A 17120-nucleotide genomic window follows, 5' to 3' on the forward strand; every position below is an offset into this window, starting at 1 on the left:
TTACACCATTCATGCAAATGACTTTCTATTCACTGTTGATTTCTTTCTTTAGTTATTTGTGTTTCCATTAATAAAAATGCTGATCTTTCACTGAACACATGGTAGTTAGCTAGCTAGTCCTCAAGCTCAGCTGCTCTCACAGAGATGAAGAGCCCTCACCTGCATTAGCAGCTCAGCACCATTTCTCCAATGAAACAACTGTTTCAACATCATACAGAAAAATGCTGGAAATAACTAAATGTCTTTGTACAGATCGAAGAATCCTGAAACACTAAAGCTTACCTCTATCCTCTATTCACAAAAAAGTTCAATATCACAGGGTTTTGTTCCTTTGCACCAGTTTTAAAGCAGTTTATTCTGAACTAAATGTTTTTAATTTCATTTATTTACTATCTTCTTACTGCTGAACAGAAACAGACTCATCAGAAGAGTTAGTGCTGGTGAAGGAGACTAAATCTACATTTAGAGACTCGTATAAAACTCTGATGGAAGGGCGAGGATTTGTTGTCTAAAAGCTCTCTGACCTGAATAAACTGTGAGAGAAGGAAAGCTGGAGTTCAGTGAAAGCTAACAGCTAATTAGCCGAGCTACCCAACTATCTAGCTAGATCTGCCAACGTCCTTCTTAATTAACTAACAATCTACAACAACAATAAACTAATGGGAGCTTTATCTTATTATTTAATATTTTAATATCATGGAAGTGATTATTGTAGCCTACATACATTGAAGTGCTGGGATTCAGACTAGTTTCCTCCACCGGTGATAAAGCCTCACTCTCCTCTCTCTGATAGCGGACCTTCTCCCTCCAGCCTGATTGAGCTGAACTTCATCAGCGTGTCCTCAAAATGTAGTCATCCGCCGCCTGGTCTAGTTCCTTTCGGTCACTGGTTCTTCTGCAGATCTCAGTGTTTCACTTAGAGTTCTCTATATTATTAATTAGTATTGTATGTGGAATATCTGTAAGATGATGTATTTTTTACCAGAAAGGATCAATATATTACTCATTTGTTGTCTCCTAAAAAAGCGCTCCTCCTGTGGCGCATTAATACAGTGACACACAGTCGGACTGTTAGACACAGCCATACCTCACAGTGTGAAGTTCATCTGACTCCAAATGTCCACTTCATTAAACTCATTTAGAGACCTGAGTTTAAGGGCTGACGACTTCTAAACTCTAGTAGAAATCACAAACCTCCATTTGATCAGTTAAAGGTCATTAAGTATTACATTTTCTGCACTAACTGATAAAATGATCAGGATGTGTCTCCAGATATTAAAGAAACACACAGGTTTCAGCTCCAGCATTTCTTGACCGCAGTGCTTCTACCTGTATGGTGGTCTTTGAGGGGTCAGGTACGGAGCGGATCTCTGGTTGTGCTGTAGCTTCCTATCCCGCCCATTGCCCCACTCCCCCACCCCCCAGTCCTACTGCCACACCCCGGGTTGCCAGATATGGAAAAACAACAGCAAGGAAGCACAGCGTGCTGCAGCCATGGAGGCGAGGAAGCGACCTGGACCTGGATCATTAGATGTTACACAACCTAAAAAGCCTCGGCATTCGTCTAAAAAGCTCCATGACCAGAGACGGAGTAAAAGCAGAGGAAATACTGGCGATGCGTTTGATAGATGGAGACAGCTTAGAGCCCAGAAGGACTTCAAAACGGACGAACTGGCTGATTTCCTCCTGAACAGGTGAGCACTGAGCTTCAGCTAAGTTTAGCTAACCTCATCTAGATCATTTCTTACAGCCACTAGTAGAGATGGGCTTTTTCAGTGCTTTAAACATTGGAGTGCTTCATTTCTACCCAGTGGTCCGAGTGCAGCTGGGTTATGAAGGCAGCGCGTGTTTGAGAGAGCTAGGTAGCTAAAGTGCTCCAGACTAGAGCTGCCCAGCTACTGTCCTATAGAGGCTTACTGCGCATGCGTCAATATTAATCAATATCAGATTATCCTGCCTGTAGTTTTACTGCTGGAAGCGCTTTCTGATGAGTTACTGTAGTTACTACCATTTTTCATTTTTTGCCATTTTTTTATTTTGAGTTTATGAATGTAATTATATGTTGAACAACCTCTGGCGTCCAAATCGAGTAATGCTACTCCTGCCCATTCCTCGCTACAAACGCTAGCTGTTCATCCGTCGTATCTAATAGAGTCCATAAAGCCCTTTTTAGTAGAGATCACTCAGGTTTGATATTTTGGTGAAATGATCTTCACTTTTATGTGTAAATAAGTGGATTATGGGATTTTCTTTCTAGCTTTGAATGTCCAAGCACCTCTACCCCTAGTAAGAGGCAGTAGGAGAAGCATCATTTGACTGCCCCTGTCCAGTATTGGGTGTCCATCAAGTGGAGCACTTTCAGACCGGTCAGTATTCAGGATCTGAACTAATATGATTTCAGACCACATTGTGAATTATAGATCCTAATATCAATACAGAAGTACAGTATTATTGGTGGCCTACATTTTCACAAACAGAACAATTGTATCTCTATAGAGAAGATCTACCACTTATAGAAGAAGGGATTGAAGCTCTGGAGAGCACCATGGATGTCTCTGAAGCTTTGGAGAAGAGGTAACTATAGTTTATTACTAAACATGACACAGAGAAAATAGTAGCTGCAGTCCACACCTATGCTGACAGTGTGTAATTCTTTATCATATTGTCTTCAGAATAGGAGAGTCCAAGACAACGAAAACCTGAACATGAATGAACATGAGATCAGTGACTTCAGGAAGTTGTGATTATTGTTTGAGTAGTAATGTAGAAGTAAATGTACTTGTAGTAGGATTCCTAGTATTTACTCATCTCACATTTCACAGTTTTGATTGGGGAACAGATGATCAGGAAGAAAAGGAAAAGGTGATGACAGCCCAGATGAGGAATATGCTCCTCGTCTTTGTAAACAGTTTGTTATAATTGGATTCTTACAGCTGCTGCTTCATGACTGGCAGGGGAAGACTCAGACTAAGGTCGCTTCACCCTGATGACCCCAGAAGGTTTGGCCTACTCCTACCTGTCCCTGCACCAACCATAGAGGAACTCAAGCAAACCCAGGCTTGACCGTATGCTCCACAGCTATAAACTATCCTTTCTTTTCTACATCACACTGTGCTGAAAAACTAGCCAACAAAACAATAACTACATTTTTTGTGTAATAACTTCAGTTCTTCTCCACAGTGCAGCGTTCCAGACAGACTAATGAGCAGCAGTTCCCACTGGAGGAAGAGCTGCACATCTCTCAAGTCCCTTTAAAGTCCATTTGATATATTTTTCTGTACTATATTTATTCATATCTGTTGCTATACTTTGTTTTGCATTATTTTTATAATAAGGTCGTTGCACTGATTGGAGCTTGTATACTGATCTCAGCATTTCTGGTTTTATTAATGATATACTATGAAATGTTCACTTATCAATACTGTAAATCATGTTGATCATAACCATTTTAAACAATCTGATTACCATTCTGTTACTTACTTACCCTTATAAAACCTTATTACTCTGTAAACAGGAAATGCATACAACTGTTTAATAAAATGGTTCATTTTCATCTGGTCTTTTTCATCAACTCATAAGTCATACTTTGTTGTTACAGCAGCTTTGTTCATTAATAATTTGACTTTATTTGAACAACAAACAACAATGTTATGAACGTAAATCAGGGTAAAGACAATGTGAAATAAACTAATGTGTAACAGTAACTACATGAAATGGAGGGAGCTGGTGATCAATGAAAGCTGAAGAGCTGGAAGCCCTGATGATGTTCCTGCGTCCAGAAGGTTTGTGTGGTGAAGCTCCAGTGAGGGTCCTTCATAACTGAGGTCTACAGCAGCTACTACTCGGAGAAAAGTGTGTATATGATCTGTTAAACTGAGCAGTATGTTGTCAGGATGTGTAAATGAGTAATTCCAGCTCCAGAGTGGATTTTAGGAGCAGTGTTTTTTTGTGTTCAGGAGAACGAGCTTGGCTCTGGATAAAGCCGGCAGCGCTGCATCTAGCTCGCTAACAGCTGACAGAGTTCTATAAAATCCTCATGAGCTGGTTTATAATGAACAGACAATAAAAACAGATCAAGCGAGTATATTTACTGATCATCTTACAGAATATGACTCGTCGTCGCTTGTCATTGTAAAAGTTATTGAACTCGTCTCGCGCTCGTTCCTGCAGGTTCAGTGTCCTCAACCTGGCAACCCGCTCGAGCTGCGGGTCTGGGGTTGAGGGGGCGGGGCAGACCCCTCTCTCCAGTGTTTGGAGATTGGACTGCGGTAGACATTTTAAACGATTGCTGTCATTTAGTCCTTATTCTTCCTTTTAATGTTTTATTAGAGATAATTTCACGTCGTCTCCAGTTAAAAACCCTCGAATATGGAGGTTTGTCAAGGACTTTTATCTCTTTTGTCGGTTTGGAAACAACACCTGATGTTCAAATAAAAACTTTGTTAATGTTTTGTTTTCTCTGAAAATGAAAGTCAACCAAATTCACTCATTTTATACATTTAGATTTTATTTAAGTACATATTTCAGTTTATATTCAGCTCGTTGCGCTCGGGTCTGACGCGGCTTGACACGTGATCGCGTTTCAGTGACGTAACGAAGCTTCGGTTCGGATCACGTGATCTCCGGAATTTTGAGCGAGACTCTGAACCGCTGTTCGAGACGTGAGTCGACTCAGAGCGTCGAGCGACCGACTCTCCTTTATAGTCTTTACTCTCAGCTCTGTCTTATTGATCTTAGGGAGCACAGAGCTCGAGGATTACAGCAGCTGGCTGTGTTACTGTACAGTCCTCTGTCTCACTGACCGTCGTCTGTGTTTCTTTCTGTTTACTGTGGAGGAACATGGAGACCGCGGAGGAACGAGCTCTCCAGACGCTCAGCTTGGAGCTCGTCCAGCTGGACCGGCAGTCGAGTCCCACCGAGGAAGACGAGGCCAGAGGCAGCCCGCGACGTCTCCAACGCGGCGGTCTCAGTTCCAGCGCTACCGGAGCGGAAGACACCGAGGTTCGTCACATCCACTCCCGCACAGGAGAGGGTCTAGGGGCGTCGGCGTGGTCGGAAAAGTCGACGGCTCCTCCACCACCACAGCTCTTCACCTTCACCTTCACCTGCTCCGGTACCGAGTACAGCTCCTCATGGCGGCTCCTCTCGGCGGCAGCGTGGCGGCTCCTCTCGGCGGCAGCGTGGCGGCTCCTCTCGGCGGCAGCGTGGCGGCTTCGGCTCCGTTTGGAAAAAGACAGACGCCTGGATCATCGTCTTCGGCCCCCTGCTCACCTACCGACGAGTAAGAGAGCGTTTACCGGCTCTTCGTGCTCCACTGCTGGCTGTCGGACAGGAGATCTTTGGGGAGCGGCAGGTCCTCTTCCGCAGAGAGGTTCACCCGAGCGGCCTGGGGTCCGTCGTTTTCTCCGGGAACATCGAGAAGCTGCTACGCCAGGACTGACTGGCCCTTCCCAGTCCCACCAGTCAGGTTAGCTTTAAGAGGATTTCCTCGATTTTATAAGCATTAATTCTGTGATTTCTCTGCTTGTATTAAACAGTAATATATCAGAGTCACTCATAGTGTTCAGACTAACCTGCAGTATGGAGACTGTGTCTGTGTCCCGCATGATTTATAATCGTAACATCAGAAAATCCTCTTTATCAACTTTATTAGAATTGATCCAGATTCATTCAGCTTTCCGAGTTCAAGCAGCTCCTGTATTGAATTTGGGCTGTTAAATATAGGATCTCTAGCCCCTAAAGAAGTCACGGTCAGTGAAGTTCTGACTGATCAGCTCCTTAGTTCACGATGTCTCTGTGAAACTTGATCAACACCTAGTGAATACAGAGCTCTGAATCAAGGGTCTAGGAGGGATTTTCACATTGGTGGGGGGCATAGAATCGCTCCCTCTGGAAGTTCAGGCTTTTAGTGTTCATGATGGTCTTCTGACCTCAATGTCATGTTATATAGAGCCTTTATGTACAGATACTGTAGCAACACACTCGTAAAGGAGCCAGTCTGTTCCTGAGACAATAAATACACACCTGTGATCATGATAACCAACAGCATCACAGCTAGCTTACTGTACTTCATGAAGGAGCATCTAACCCTGTGTTCAGGGGGTTTGTTGTAGACCCGATGGTCATCTAGGTTCTGTGTAAAGCCATTTCCATCTGGATAATCAGGCAACATGTTGTTCCAGGTCCTTCCAGACTGTTTGAGAGCATACAGTGACTTATTCAGTTTACAGAAAACCTTTTCACCTGTATTTGATTTCCCTTCAAATCCCTCTGGTTGCTCCATATACATCTCACAATTAATGAAAGCATTCAAGTAGGCTGTTGTAGCGTCCATCTGGTGGAGCTGAAGGTCATACTGTGCTGTTCATCTGCATCAACCCAGAACTGTGATTTTGTTGAACTCCTCTTTGAAGCTCTGTGGTTCATTACAGGCCCTGTATCAGTAGTCAGTTTTGGTCAGTGTCTGGTCACTAATATCTGACCCAGGACCTCAGTATTTAGCTGACTTTCCTGTCTCTCTTTGGATGGTGGGTGCTATGTCTGTCTGCTTCTGTTTAAAAGCCATCTTGAACATCAGTTTGAGACTCTTGAACCTCTTTTTGGAGTCTGATCAACACGGTTAGCTGTTAGCATGGGGGTACGCGCCTCTCTTCATGGACGTCATCTGCTATTGACTGGTCAGTCTGGGTTTGGTGTTCTGTAACACACACTGTAAGAAATTTCACCAGTCTGTGTTTATGGACTTTCTCTGTGTCTGGACAGTAGACTAGGTATGATGGACTGTTCTTGTCGTACCCTACAAAGATTCCCTTTAACACTTTGAGTCTAGGTTAGGCTTTCTCTCTGTCAGCATGTCGTATGGAGGTGGTTTCAAACAGCTATTTAAGCTCCTGTTGTGAAGAGTTCTGTAGGTAAATTGCTGTGTGAAATGGTTAGTGTGTAACCCATCGGTTGATTCGTGTCTCACTTGCTCTCTCACTGTACATGGCGTTCCACAGCACAACACTTACCCGTTTACATCCCAAACACAAAGCTCTTAACCTTCTCCAGCTTGAGCTTAGTTGCAGGTATTGTCATAACATCTGCAACCATATCTGCTGTGGGTCAGTGTTCAGTTATTTTACACTCATGGAGCGCTGATCAAATGAAGTGGTGTCTAATGTGGGCGTGTTCTGTCTTTAACATACAGGGTTCATGGAAAGAGCGATTGCGTTGTCTTCAGGTATTTTCACAGGTGCATAATGGTGATCACTGTTCATGGCATTTAGTAGCTGTGTGAGGTACAAGCTTTCCTGAATGATTGCAGTCAGTGCCATATATTCTCCTTTACATGTAGACCGAGCAGGAGAAACAGAACTGTCTTTAGTTAGACCTAAACCGGAGTCTGTTGTGCTTCATCTGTCTTCTGTGTTTGATGCTGAATCTGCGTCACTGTTTTCCTCAAGTTTCACTTTCTCTCCACTCATGATCAGTTGAAGCCTTTAAGTACCTCATTACATGCTTGACTGCAGTCCAGTGTTGTACTTGTCTGAGCCAAAGGAACTGTGACAATTTACTGACTGTCCAACTTGGATCAGGTTTTGTTCACGTTGTAACGGTTACGGCTTTGTAAGTAGTCTTGAAATCAAAAAGAAAGGAGTGCAGAGAGAACCATCCACTAAGTGTTATTTTGTTTACTGCACCACAAACCCACTGAAAACACAACAAAACATACAAACGTCCACCAGTTCTTTTAACGGTTCTTTCATACTTTGTCTATTGGAAAAACAGGACTTGGATCAGGAACTCTCGCCGAGATGTTTATACTTCACATAAGTCAGTCTACCTGCTGCTTTGTGAGATCTTGTAGGATCAACAGAATCACTACTTGTTGCACTGTGACTTTTGTTCACATGGGGTTGACCTTGGCAGACATACCAAATTGTTCTAGTACTTTTGATGTGAACTTCTTTTGACTTCTCTTTACTGCTTCTTGACTTTGATCAAAATCAGGACCTAGAAAATAATTCTTTCATAGAAAATTTTTCATCTTGAATGTTGTTGTTTTTCACCTCCATGAGCAAGTCATTGTCACTGGCAGCAATGATGAGATCATCAACCCAGATTATCAGTATTATCCTACAGACAACCTTTTCACATGTATATGATTTTCCTTTAAATCTGTGTGGTTGCTCCATATACATCTCTCAATCAATCGGTGCATGCAAATAGGCTGTTGTAACGTCCACCTGGTGGAGCTCAAGGTTAATATCTGACACACAGTCAGCTAAATACTGAGGTGCTTTCCTGTCTCTCTTTGGATGGTGTGTGCTATGTCTGTCTCCTGTTTAAAAGCCATCTTGAACATCAGAAGAGGATCAAGAGTCTCAAACTGAAGTCTGATCAACGCGGTTAGCTGTTAGCATGGGGGTACACGCCTCTCTCCATGTTGACTAGGCAATCTGGGTTTGGTGTTGTGTAACACTCTCTGTATGAAATTTCACCAGTCTGTGTTTATGGATTTTGTTCTTTGGATTATGGATTTTGAGTTGCTTCTGTCTGTCATGTTTTGTAACCATTGTATGCTGATACACATACTTACATCTTTAAAAAGTTAGGCTTTCAGAGTACAAGCAGCTCCCGCATTGAATTTGGGCTGTTAAATATATATGATCTCTAGACCCTAAAGAAGTCACTGTCAAGAGAGCATACAATGACCTATTCAGTTTACAGAAACCCATTTCAACTGATTTTCCTTTAAATCCTTCTAGTTGCTCCATATACATCTCACAATTAATTAAAACATTCAAGTAGGCTGTTGTAACGTCCATCTGGTGGAGCTGAAGGTCATACAGTGCTGTCATCTGCATCAACCCAAAACTGTGATTTTGTTGAACTCCTTGCCTCTTTGAAGCTCTGTGGTACATTACAGACCCTCTAACAGAAGTCAATATCGGTAATTATCCTGATCTTTAATATCTGACATAGTCAGCTAAATACTGAGGTGATATATGTTATAATGTTAGCAGTGTTATGAATTGCTATTTATTTGTTACTAAAATTAGAAACAATTGTGCAGGACCTTGGCTCAGCATTCGCCTTACAATGACAGTATTAATAGGAGACAGTCACACATGCCAGATTTTGTTATTTTCTAAAGATACTATTAGACTATTCTAATACATCTTCTTATGAGATGACGAGTAACAGAATAATCAGTCATTTTGATGATTAGTTGTGTGATTTATATTTGTATTATATATTTAGCAGTGTTTGCTCAGGACTTGTAATGTGAAGTCTGTGAGACCAAAGGGCAGGGAAAGTTATTTAATTAATTAACCAATATCCAACCCTAATATCAGATGGATGCATCCCTAGTCTCATTGGGTCTGTTGTCAGGTTCTTTGGGTCTCATTGGGCCGGTTGTGGTTGTGGCATAAAAAACTCCTACAGCTTAGGCCTACTTGAAGCCATAGCTGACACCCATATGACTCTAGTGTTGAGACAATGGCATGTTTATTTATGGTAATTCCTACTCCATTCACTTTGTGGCATTATATTGGAAGTAGGCCAAGTTACAAGCCAAAAGGAGGAAACCATGCAGTAGCAAATAGGTTTAGTTGTGGCTCACTTTAGACCTCACTGTAATGAAGACTGAATGAAGGAACTATAGGTTCTAATACTCATTGTAAGTTTGCCATCCTTTAGTTCTTTATATATTCAGTGAAGCTTTGTGTATGTTTTTTATTCATGAGGTTTTGTGCTGTTGTGCTTTTGCAGGAAGCTTCTCTTTTTCTTGTTCTTTGTTTATTTCTCTATTTGCACTCCTTACAGCTAACTTGAGCTTCATATGGACATTGTCTTCTGTGTGTAAAATGTATCCCAAAGGTATCACTCCTGAATTGATTCTCAGCAACCCAATTCAAGGACTTGGTTCAGCCTTTCCTTTCACAAGGAAACGCCCAGGATTATAAACTCTTCAAAAAGGAGGATGTCCGATGTACAAACAGCTTTGTGAGAGCTTTCCAACTCCCTATATTTTGGATTGTTTCTATGGACTCCATGTATATACCATTAATAAGAGGGTGAGTGCAGACAACAATTATCCCCCATTCAAGCACTAGTGAGCAGTCCACAGTCCAATTTTTGTGTTTTCATCGTTCTAATACAGGTTATTCTTTTCTTTTCCGTCTGCATCTCCATCTGGAACTTTGGCTGACTGGCTAACTATACATCTACTTCTCTGTCTGTATATGAATAGTCTTACTGACTCTGGCTGACTGGCTAACTATCCATCTACTTCTCTGCAACTGTGTGGTTTTTGACTATTCATATGCAGCTGTGTAACAGGTAGGTGATCATTCAGTTTCTATACATGTATTAACTTTCTTTTTTTGCCACACAGGTCCTCATGACTCCCTGACTCCTTCTATCCTCTGAAGATGAATTCAGCCAGAAAGAGTATCTTCATCTGCATCTCCATCTGGAACTTTGGCTGACTGACTAATTATACATCTACTTCTCTGTCTGTATATGAATAGTCTTAGTCAAAGAAGCAGATGGATAGTAAGCCAGACAGCCAGAGTCACTAAGACTATTCATATACAGACAGAGAAGTAGATGTATAATTAGTCAGTCAGCCAAAGTTCCAGATGGATAGACCATGGTTAGCCCAATCCATCTTCAGGGATAGAAGGAGTCAGGGAGTCATGAGGACCTGTGTGGCAATAAAAGAAAGTTAATACATGGACACAGTCAAAGAAGCAGATGGATAGTAAGCCAGACAGCCAGAGTCACTGTGTCCATCTGCAACTGTGCGAGGCTGACAATTCATTTGCAACTGTGTAACAGGTAGGTGATCATTCAGTTTCTATACATGTATTAACTTTCTTTTATTGCCACACAGGTCCTCATGACTGCCTGTCTCCTATCCCTGAAGATGGATTGGGCTAACCATGGTCTATCCATCTGGAACTTTGGCTGTCTGGCTAACTATCCATCTGCTTCTTTGTCTGTGTGGCCATCTGCAACTGTGTGAGGCTGACAATTCATATGCAACTGTGTAACAGGTAGGTGATCATTCAGTTTCTATACATGTATTAACTTTATTTTATTGCCACACAGGTCCTCATGACTCCCTGACTCCTTCTATCCCTGAAGATTAATTCAGCCAAAAATGGAATCTTCATCTGCATCTCCATCTGGAAGTTTGGCTCACTGGCTAACTATCCATCTGCTTCTTTGTCTGTGTGTCCATCTGCAACTGTGTGAGGCTGAAAAACTGTTTGCAACTGTGTTACAGGTAGGTGATCATTCAGTTTCTATACATATATTAACTTTCTTTTTTGCCACACAGGTTTTCATGACTCCCTGACTCCTTCTATCCCTGAAGATGAATCCAGCCAAAAATGGTATCTTCATCTGCATCTCCATCTGGAAGTTTGGCTCACTGGCTAATTATCCATCTGCTTTTTTTGACTGTGTCCATCTGCAACTGTGTGATTTTTGACTATTCATATGCAGCTGTGTAGCAGGTTGGTGATCATTCAGTTTCTACACATGTATTAACTTTCTTTTTTTCCACACAGGTCCTCATGACTCCCTGATTCTGGCTCTATGGCTATCTATCCATCTGCTTCTCTGTCTGTGTCCATCTGCATCTGTGTGAGGCTGAAAAACTGTTTGCAACTGAGTAGCAGGTAGGTGATCATTCAGTTTCTATACATGTATTAACTTTCTTTTTTGCCACACAGGTTTTCATGTCTCCCTGACTACTATCCCTGAAGATTAATCAAGCCAAAAATGGTATCTTCATCTGCATCTCCATCTGGATGTTTGGCTCACTGGCTAACTGTCCATCTACTTTTTTGTCTGTGTGTCCATCTGCAACTGTATGATTTTTGACTATTCATATGCAGCTGTGTAGCAGGTAGGTGATCATTCAGTTTCTATACATGTATCAACTTTATTTTTTGCCACAAAGGTCCTCATGACTCCCTGACCTTGGCCGACTGGCTAACTGACTGGCTAACAATCCATCTGCTTCTCTGTCGGTGTGTCCATCTGCATCTGTGCGAGGCTGAAAAACTGTTTGCAACTGTGTGACAAGTAGGTGATCATTCAGTTTCTATACATGTATTAAATTTCTTTTTTGCCACACAGGTCCTCATGACTGCCTGACTCCTATCCCTGAAGATGGATTGGGCTAACCATGGTCTATCCATCTGGAACTTTCGCTGTCTGGCTAACTATCCATCTGCTTCTTTGTCTGTGTGGCCATCTGCAACTGTGTGAGGATGAAAAACTGTTTGCAAATGTGTAACAGGTAGGTGATCATTCAGTTTCTACCTATATATTAATTTTCTTTTTTACCACACAGGTCCTCATGACTCCCTGACTCTGGCCGACTGGCTAACTGACTGGCTAACTATCCATCTGCTTCTCTGTCGGTGTGTCCATCTGCATCTGTGTGAGGCCGAAAAACTGTTTGCAAATGTGTAACAGGTAGGTGATCATTCAGTTTCTATACATGTATTAACTTTCTTTTTTTGCCACACAGGTCCTCATTACTCCCTGACTCCTATCCCTGAAGATGGATCGGGCTAACCATGGTCTATCCATCTGGAACTTTGGCTGTCTGGCTAACTATCCATCTGCTTCTTTGACTGTGACCATCTGAAACTGTGTGAGGCTGACAATTCATATGCAACTGTGTAACAGGTAGGTGATCATTCAGTTTCTATACATGTATTAACTTTCTTTTTTTGCCACACAGGTCCTCATTACTCCCTGACTCTGGCTGTCTGGCTAATTATCCACCTGCTTCTCTGTGTGTCCATCTGCATCTGTGTGTTCAGCCAAATATGGAATCTTCATCTGCATCTCCATCTGGAAGTTTGGCTGTCTGGCTAACTATCCATCTGCTTCTTTGTCTGTGTGACCATCTGCAACTGTGTGAGGCTGACTATTTGTTTGCAACTGAGTAGCAGGTTGGTGATCATTCAGTTTCTATACATGTATTAATTTTCTTTTTTGCCACACAGGTCCTCATGACTCCCTGACTCCTTCTATCCCTGAAGATGAATTCAGCCAAAAATGGAATCTTCATCTGCATCTCCATCTGGAAGTTTGGCTCACTGGCTAACTATCCACCTGCTTCTTTGTCTGTGTGTCCATCTGCAACTGTGTGAGGCTGAAAAACTGTTTGCAACTGTGTTACAGGTAGGTGATCATTCAGTTTCTACACATATATTAACTTTCTTTTTTGCCACACAGGTCCTCATGACTCCCTGATTCTGGCTGTCTGGCTATCTATCCATCTACTTCTCTGTCTGTGTCCATCTGCATCTGTCTGAGGCTGAAAAACTGTTTGCAACTGAGTAGCAGTTAGGTAATCATTCAGTTTCTATACATGTATTAACTTTCTTTTTTGCCACACAGGTTTTCATGACTTTCTGACTCCGATTCCTGAAGATGGATCGGGCTAACCATGGTCTATCCATCTGCATCTCCATCTGGAACTTTGGCTGTCTGGCTAACTATCCATCTGCTTCTTTGTCTGTGTGACCATCTGCAACTGTGTGAGGCTGACAATTCATATGCAACTGTGTAACAGGTAGGTGATCATTCAGTTTCTAAACATGTATTAACTTTCTTTTTTGCCACACAGGTCCTCATGACTCCCTGACTCCTATTCCTGAAGATGGATTGGGCTAACCATGGTCTATCCATCTGGAACTTTAGCTGTCTGGCTAACTATCCATCTGCTTCTTTGACTGTGTGTCCATCTGCAACTGTGCGAGGCTGAAAAACTGTTTGCAAATGTGTAACAGGTAGGTGATCATTCAGTTTCTATGCACGTATTAACTTTTTTTTGCCACACAGGTCCTCATGACTCCCTGATTCTGGCTGTCTGGCTATCTATCCATCTGCTTCTCTGTCTGTGTCCATCTGCATCTGTCTGAGGCTGAAAAACTGTTTGCAACTGAGTAGCAGGTAGGTGATCATTCAGTTTCTACAGATATATTAACTTTCTTTTTTGCCACACAGGTTTTCATGACTCCCTGACTCCTTCTATCCCTGAAGATGAATTCAGCCAAAAATGGAATCTTCATCTGCATCTCCATCTGGAACTTTGGCTGTCTGGCTAACTATCCATCTGCTTCTTTGTCTGTGTGTCCATCTGCAACTGTGCAAGGCTGAAAAACTGTTTGCAAATGTGTAACAGGTACGTGGTCATTCAGTTTCTATGCATGTATTACCTTTTTTTGCCACACAGGTCCTCATGACTCCCTGACTCCTATCCCTGAAGATGGATCGGGCTAACCATGGTCTATCCATCTGGAATTTTTGCTGTCTGGCTAACTATCCATCTGCTTCTTTGTCTGTGTGACCATCTGCAACTGTGTGAGGCTGACAATTCATATGCAACTGTGTAACAGGTAGGTGATCATTTATACATTTTTCTATACATGTATTAATTTTCTTTTATTGCCACACAGGTCCTCATGACTCCCTGATTCTGGCTGTCTGGCTATCTATCCATCTGCTTCTCTGTCTGTGTCCATTTGTATCTGTGTGAGGCTGACTATTTGTTTGCAACTGAGTAGCAGGTTGGTGATCATTCAGTTTCTATACATGTATTAACTTTCTTTTTTTGCCACACAGGTCCTCATGACTCCCTGACTCCTATCCCTGAAGATGGATCGGGCTAACCATGGTCTATCCATCTGGAACTTTGGCTGTCTGGCTAACTATCCATCTGCTTCTTTGTCTGTGTGACCATCTGCAACTGTGTGAGGCTGACAATTCATATGCAACTGTTTAACAGGTAGGTGATCATTCAGTTTCTATACATGTATTAACTTTCTTTTATTGCCACACAGGTCCTCATGACTCCCTGACTCCTTCTATCCCTGAAGATGAATTCCGCCAAAAATGGAATCTTCATCTGCATCTCCATCTGGAAGTTTGGCTCACTGGCTAACTATCCATCTGCTTCTTTGTCTGTGTGTCCATCTGCAACTGTGTGAGGCTGAAAAAGTGTTTGCAATTGTGTTACAGGTAGGTGATCATTCAGTTTCTAAACATGTATTAACTTTCTTTTTTGCCACACAGGTCCTCATGACTCCCTGATTCTGGCTGTCTGGCTATCTATCCATCTGCCTCTCTGTCTGTGTCCATCTGTATCTGTGTGAGGCTGACTATTTGTTTGCAACTGAGTAGCAGGTAGGTGATCATTCAGTTTCTAAACATGTATTAACTTTCTTTTTTGCCACACAGGTCCTCATGACTCCCTGACTCTGTCCGACTGGCTTAGTGTCTGGCTAACTATCCATCTGCTTCTTTGACTGTGTGTCCATCTGCAACTGTGCGAGGCTGAAAAACTGTTTGCAACTGTGTAACAGGTACGTGGTCATTCAATTTCTATACATGTATTAACTTTCTTTTATTGCCACACAGGTTTTCATGACTCCCTGACTCCTATTCCTGAATATTAATCCAGCCAAAAATGGTATCTTCATCTGCATCTCCATCTGGAAGTTTGGCTCACTGGCTGACTGTCCATCTGCTTCTTTGTCTGTGTGTCCATCTGCAATTGTGTGAGGCTGAAAAACTGTTTGCAACTGTGTTACAGGTAGGTGATCATTCAGTTTCTAAACATGTATTAACTTTCTTTTTTGCCACACAGGTCCTCATGACTCCCTGACTCTGGCCGACTGGCTATCTATCCATCTGCTTCTCTGTCTGTGTCCATGTGTATCTGTGTGAGGCTGACTATTTGTTTGCAACTGAGTAGCAGGTAGGTGATCATTCAGTTTCTATACATGTATTAACTTTCTTTTTTTTGCCACACAGGTCCTCATGACTCCCTGACTCCTTCTATCCCTGAAGATGAATCCAGCCAAAAAGTGGTATCTTCATCTGCATCTCCATCTGGAAGTTTGGCTCACTGGCAAACTGTCCATCTGCTTTTTTGTCTGTGTGTAACTGTGTGAGGCTGACCATTTGTTTGGAACTGTGTGACAAGTAGGTGATCATTCAGTTTCTATGCATGTATTACCTTTTTTTGCCACACAGGTCCTCATGACTCCCTGATTCTGGCTGTCTGGCTATCTATCCATCTGCTTCTCTGTCTGTGTCCATCTGCATCTGTCTGAGTCTGAAAAACTGTTTGCAACTGTGTTACAGGTAGGTGATCATTCAGTTTCTACACATATATTAACTTTCTTTTTTGCCACATAGGTCCTCATGACATCCTGACTCCTATTCCTGAAGATAGATTGAGCTAACCATGGTCTAACCATCTGCATCTCCATCTGGAACTTTGGCTGTCTGGCTAACTATCCATCTGCTTCTTTGTCTGTGTGGCCATCTGCAACTGTGCGAGGCTGAAAAACTGTTTGCAAATGTTTAACAGGTAGGTGGTCATTCAGTTTCTATGCATGTATTAACTTTTTTTTTGCCACACAGGTCCTCATGACTCCCTGATTCTGGCTGTCTGGCTATCTATCCATCTGCTTCTCTGTCTGTGTCCATTTGTATCTGTGTGAGGCTGACTGTTTGTTTGCAACTGAGTAGCAGGTAGGTGATCATTCAGTTTCTATACATGTATTAACTTTCTTTTATTGCCACACAGGTCCTCATGACTCCCTGACTCCTTCTATCCCTGAAGATGAATTCAGCCAAAAATGGAATCTTCATCTGCATCTCCATCTGGAAGTTTGGCTCACTGGCTAACTATCCATCTGCTTCTTTGTCTGTGTGAGCATCTGCGACTGTGTGAGTCTGAAAAACTGTTTGCAACTGTGTTACAGGTAGGTGATCATTCAGTTTCTAAACATGTATTAACTTTCTTTTTTTTCCACACAGGTCCTCATTACTCCCTGACTCTGGCCGACTTGCTATCTATCCATCTGCTTCTCTGTCTGTGTGACCATCTGCGACTGTGTGAGGCTGAAAAACTGTTTGCAACTGAGTAGCAGGTAGGTGATCATTCAGTTTCTATACATGTATTAACTTTCTTTTTTTGCCACACAGGTCCTCATGACTCCCTGACTCCTATCCCTGAAGATGGATCAGGCTAACCATGGTCTATCCATCTGGAACTTTGGCTGTCTGGCTAACTATCCATCTGCTTC

This window comes from Salminus brasiliensis, chromosome 7, assembly GCF_030463535.1.
Source record: "Salminus brasiliensis chromosome 7, fSalBra1.hap2, whole genome shotgun sequence".
In the NCBI taxonomy this organism is placed as follows: domain Eukaryota; kingdom Metazoa; phylum Chordata; class Actinopteri; order Characiformes; family Bryconidae; genus Salminus; species Salminus brasiliensis.